Below are 6,589 nucleotides of genomic sequence, written 5' to 3' on the forward strand. Positions count from 1 at the left end.
ATCGGTGGTCGATAGAACTTGAGGGAATATTTGTTCTGCCTTTAGCTCCTCGTTGGGTTCGACACTCTTACTTATCGAAAACTGTTGTGATCCCCTATACTTGTGGGTTATCAAGACCTTTTTCTAGCGCCGTTGTTGGGGATCAATAGCGTGGGGTGAATATTCTCGTGTGTGCTTGTTTGCTTTATCGCTAAGTAACTTTTATTTGCTATTCTTAGTTGTTTTCTATCTTTAGTTATGGGTAGGAAACGCAAAATACCAAAAAAATTAGTTGTACCTACTAAACCAATGGTTGAAGAACCACTCAAAAATCTATCACACTGCTGAAGCTTATTACTTGGATCATCTTCGGTCCCTATGTGCTCGTGCTGAAACCCCAACTAGCTTAGTTGAGGGAAAATGTTTAGATGAGCATGCTTGTTATGTGCGACACCGAATATCTGAAAAAGGGAAAATTTTACTGGGTCAAATTCATCGTTTGCAATGCTATGCTTGGAATTTATGCGAAATATATGATATTACATGTTGTTCTGAAAACCCTAAGAAACACCTTCCCTATCAATGTGAGTTTAGTGATAATGGAATCGTATCTTCGTATGCTAAGGGTGTTTATAGTTACTATGATGTTCAACAAATTGAAGAATTTGTTGCTTTTAAGGGTGCTTATGAAATTGCTTCTTTGATTGAAACGTATGATGCTACTCTTTACAAATCTGAAAATTTTGACATACTTAAATATTGCTATGATAATTATGCTTCTAATGCCTATCTTGAACCATATATTCAGGACTACCCCGCTGTCCAAGAAGAGACTACTATTTTACAGGAGTCTATGGAAGAAGAAATTGATGAAACTGTGAGCTAATTGGATGAAAAAGATGAGGAGGAGAGCGAAGAACAAAAGGAGGAAGAGTGGATTAGCTACCCGTGCCCACCTTCTAATGAGAGTAACTCTTCAACTCATACATTGTTTAATTTCCCTTTGTGCTTACCGAAGGATGATTGCTATGATGATTGTTATGATCCCGTTGATTCTCTTGAAATATCCCTTTTTGATGATGCTTGCTATGCTTGTGGCCAAGATGCCAATATGAATTATGCTTATGGAGATGAACTTGCTATAGTTCCTTATGTTAAACATGAAATTGTTGCTATTGCACCCACACATGATAGTCCTATTATCTTTTTGAATTCTCCCGACTACACTATATCGGAGAAGTTTGCCCTTATTAAGGATTATGTTAATGGGTTGTCTTTTACTACTACACATGATGATTTTGATAGATATAATGTGCATGTGCTTGCTGCTCCTACTTGCAATTATTATGAAAGAGGAACTACATCTCCGCCTCTTTATGTTTCCAATACAACAAAATTGCAAGAAACTGTTTATACTATGCATTGGCCTTTACTTTGTGTGCATGAATTGTTCTTTTATGACATGCCTATGCATAGGAAGAGATTTAGACTTCGTCATTGCATGATATATGTTACTTTGTGCTCACTACTAAATTACAAATCATTATTAATTAAAATTGGCTTTGGTATACCTTGGGATCCGGGTGGATCCATTACTTGAGCACTATATGCTTAGCTTAATGGCTTTAAAGAAAGCGCTGCCAGGGAGACAACCCGGAAGTTTTAGAGAGTCATTTATTTCTGTTGAGTGTTTTCATATAGTTTAAAAACAACAAAAATAAAGAGGGGAACCCAAAACTTTTTCAAAAAGGAAAGTGAAAGTGATAAAGACAAGCATTGTTGAAGTGGGAGAGCTCCTTGAACTTTGTTCATGCTCACGGCAACTTTGTGAATCTTGATTACAGAAACTTTTCAACAAAAATAATTATCCCCTTGTACAATTCCATTGTATTATAAAAATAATGTGCCAAGGTTTGCCTTTAGGATGTTTACATTTGCTTGATGGTTTGTATGGTGCAGGACAGAAACATTGGCTGTAGTGTGCGATTTTACATTTTTAACTGGAACGTCAAATAGTTCTGATTATTTTTTCACTGTCTTCCTATACAAATTGTTTATTTTTCCTAATTTTGGTAGATTTTTTCAAGTATCAGAAGTATGGTGAATGTTCAGATTATTACAGACTGTTCTGTTTTAGACAGATTCTGTTTTTGATGCATAGTTTGCTTGTTTTGATGAAACTATCGATTCATATCAGCGGATTAAGCCATGAAAAAGTTATATTACAGTAGACACAATGCAAAAACAAAATATGAATTGGTTTGCAACAGTACTTAGAGTAGTGATTTGCTATATTATACTAACCGACCTCGTCGTAAATGGTTACGTCGATGCAAGCTTTGACACTGATCCAGACGATTCTAAATTGCAAACTAGATATGTGTTTTTATTAAACGGTGGAGCTGTCAGTTGGTGCAGTTCCAAACAAAGCGTTGTAGCGGGATCTACATGTGAAGCGGAGTACATAGCTGCTTTGGAAGCAGTAAATGAAGGAGTGTGGATGAAGGAGTTCATATCCAATCTAGGTGTCATACCTAGTGCATCGGGTCCAATGAAAATCTTTTGTGACAATACTGGTGCAATTGCATTGGCAAAGGAATCCAGATTTCACAAGAGAACCAAGCACATCAAGAGACGCTTCAACTCCATCCAGGATCAAGTCCAGGTGGGAGACATAGAGATTTGCAAGATACATACGGATCTGAATGTTGTAGACCCGTTGACTAAGCCTCTTCCACAAGCAAAACATGATCAGCACCAAGGCTCCATGGGTGTTAGAATCATTACTGTATAATCTGGATTATTGACTCTAGTGCAAGTGGGAGACTGAAGGAAATATACCCTAGAGGCAATAATAAAGTTATTATTTATTTCCTTATATCATGATAAATGTTTATTATTCATGCTATAATTGTATTAACTGGAAACATGATACATGTGTGAATACATAGACAAACAGAGTGTCACTAGTATGCCTCTGCTTGACTAGCTCATTGATCAAAGATGGTTATGTTTCCTAGCCATAGACAAATATTTGTCATTTGATTAATGGGATCACATCATTAGGAGAATGATGTGATTGACATGACCCATTCCGTTAGCTTAGCACTTGATCGTTTAGTTTGTTGATATTGCTTTCTTCATGACTTACACATGTTCCTATGACTATGAGATTATGCAACTCCCGTTTACCCGAGGAACACTTTGTGTGCTACCAAATGTCACAACATAACTGGGTGATTATAAAGGTGCTCTACAGGTGTCCCCGAAGGTACTTGTTGGGTTGGCGTATTTCGAGATTAGGAGTTGTCACTCCGATTGTCGGGGAGGTATCTCTGGGCCCACTCGGTAATACACATCACTTAAGCCTTGCAAGCATTGCAACTAATGAGTTAGTTGCGGGATGATGTGTTACAGAACGAGGAAAGAGACTTGACGGTAACGAGATTGAACTAGGTTTTGAGATACCGACGATCGAATCTCGGGCAAGTAACCTACCGATGACAAAGGGAACAACGTATGTTGTTATGCGGTTTGACCGATAAAGATCTTCGTAGAATATGTAGGAGCCAATATGAGCATCCAGGTTCCGCTATTGGTTATTGACCGGAGACGTGTCTCGGTCATGTCTACATAGTTCTCGAACCCGTAGGGTCCGCACGCTTAAAGTTCGATGACGGTTATATTATGAGTTTATGGTTTTTGATGTACCGAAGGTAGTTCGGAGTCCCGGATGTGATCACGGACATAACAAGGAGTCTCGAAATGGTCAAGACATAAAGAATGATATATTGTACGACTATGTTTGGACACTGCAATGGTTTCGGGGAGTTTCGGGCATATACCGGAGTACCGGTGGGTTATCGGAACCCCCCGGGGAGACTAATGGGCCTATTGGGCCCTAGCGGAGAAGAGGAGGGGTGGCCAAGGCAGCCGCGCGCCCCCTTCCCCCCAGTCCGAATTGGACAAGGAGGGGGGCGGCGCCCCCCTTTCCTTTTCCCCTCTCTCTCCTTCCCTCTCCTCTCGTACTCCCACATGGAAAGGGGGAGTCCTATTCCCGGTGGGAGTAGGACTCCTCATGGGGCGCGCCTAGGGTGGCCAGCCCCCTCCTCCTCCTCCACTCCTTTATATACGGGGAGGGAGGCACCCCTTGGAGACACAACAATTGATCTCTTGGATCTCTTAGCCGTGTGCGGTGCCCCCCTCCACCATAATCCACCTCGATAATATCGTAGCGGTGCTTAGGCGAAGCCCTGTGTCGGTAGAACATCATCATCGTCACCACACCGTTGTGCTGTCAGAACTCTCCCTCAAAGCTCGGCTCGATCGGAGTTCAAGGGACGTAATCAAGTTGAACATGTGCATAACTCGGAGGTGTCGTGTGTTCGGTACTTGATCGGTTGGATCGTGAAGACGTACGACTACATCAACCGCGTTGTGCTAATGCTTCCGCTTTCGGTCTACGAGGGTATGTGGACAGACTCTCCCCTCTCGTTGCTATGCATCACCATGATCTTGCGTGTGCGTAGGATTTTTTTTGGAATTACTACGTTCCCCAACAAAGTTGTCATTGACGGTGTGGTGGGAGAGTCCTTTGATCATAAGTGCGGCCTAAGACAGGGGGATCCCTTATCCCCATACCTTTTCATCCTTGTTGTTGACGTCCTTCAATGGCTCAGCTGTAGGGCATACTGTTAAGAATATACCCCATGGTGTAACCCGGCCAGCAGTATGACCTGGCTGGCAGAAGACGGCTTGACGATGACTCGGCCAGGCAAGACCAGGCCCATAAGGCGGCTCATAGAAGGATGGCTCATGATGGGGCAACTGTTGGGCCGACTCGTAAGGAAATACAAGGACTATTTCCCTTGCTTGGGAAGCAAGATGAATAAGAAACAGAGCAAGACACGGGTTATGTTATAACCCGGAGACTATTGTAAACCGGGGGGCTTAACCTATTATATAAAGGGGAGCCCCTAGGCCAGAAAGGACCAAGTGTTGGAAATATGCCCTAGAGGCAATAATAAATTGGTTATTATCATATTTCCCTGTTCATGATAATCATTTATTATCCATGCTAGAATTGAAGGAAATATGTCCTAGAGGCAATAATAAAGTTATTATTTATTTCCTTATATCATGATAAATGTTTATTATTCATGCTAGAATTGTATTAACCAGAAACATGATACATGTGTGAATACATAAACAAACAGACTGTCACTAGTATGCCTCTACTTGACAAGCTCGTTAATCAAAGATGGTTATGTTTCCTAACCATAGACATGAGTTTTCATTTGATTAATGGGATCACATCATTAGGAGAATGATGTGATTGACATGACCCATTCCGTTAGCTTAGCACTTGATCATTTAGTTTGTTGCTATTGCTTTCTTCATGACTTATACATGTTCCTATGACTATGAGATTATGCAACTCCCATTTACCGGAGGAACACTTTGTGTTCTACCAAACGTCACAACGTAACTGGGTGATTATAAAGGTGCTCTACAGGTGTCTCCGAAGGTACTTGTTGGGTTGGCGTATTTCGAGATTAGGATTTGTCACTCCGATTGTCGGAGAGGTATCTCTGGGCCCTCTCAATAATGCACATCACTTAAGCCTTGCAAGCATTGCAGCTAATGAGTTAGTTGCGGGGTGATGTATTACGGAACGAGTAAATAGACTTGTCGGTAACGAGATTGAACTAGGTATTGAGATACCGACGGTCGAATCTCGGGCAAGTAACATACCGATGACAAAGGGAGCAACGTATGTTGTTATGTGGTCTGACCGATAAATATCTTCGTAGAATATGTGGGAGCCAATATGAGCATCTAGGTTCCGCTATTAGTTATTGACCGGAGACGTGTCTCGATCATGTCTACATAGTTCTCGAACCCGTAGGGTCCGTTGTAACACACCGGATGTAATTTACCTTATCTGTACTCCAACTCTTGCCGTTTCCGGCACTAAGTTATTTTATTTCCTCGTTGTCGGGTTTTTGTCTCCGTGTGTTGTTGTCTTTGTCATGCATCTCATATCACGTCATCATGTGCATTGCATTTGCATACGTGTTCATCTTATGCATCTGAGCATTTTCCCCGTTGTCCGTTTTGCATTCCGGCGCTCCCATGTCCTCCGGTGGTCCTTTCTACCTCTTTTCGTGTGTGGGGGTTAAACATTTCTGGATTGGACCGAGACTTGTCATGTGGCCTTGGTTTACTACCGGTAGACCGCCTGTCAAGTTTCGTGCCATTTGGACTTTGTTTGATACTTCAACGGTTAACCGAGGGACCGAGAAGGCCTCGTGTGTGTTGCAGCCCAACACCCTTCCAATTTGGCCCAAAACCCACCTAAACCTCTCCCATCATCTAGAGCGTTCGATCACGATCGCGAGGCCGCAAACCACACTCCATTTGGAGCTTCCTAGCTCCCTCTACGCCTATATATAGACTCCTCATTCCAAATCCCGGGTCTCTTCTCCCCCCTAACCTTAAAAATTCCATCTCCGCCGCCGGACATGTTCGGTTCCCACCGGACGAGTCGCCGCCGCCGCCCGCAGCCAGTGGCGCGCTGCCACGTGGCCTCCCGCCAGCGCCACCGCCC

Source organism: Triticum aestivum, chromosome 3A, assembly GCF_018294505.1.
Source record: "Triticum aestivum cultivar Chinese Spring chromosome 3A, IWGSC CS RefSeq v2.1, whole genome shotgun sequence".
Classification (NCBI taxonomy): Eukaryota; Viridiplantae; Streptophyta; class Magnoliopsida; order Poales; family Poaceae; genus Triticum; species Triticum aestivum.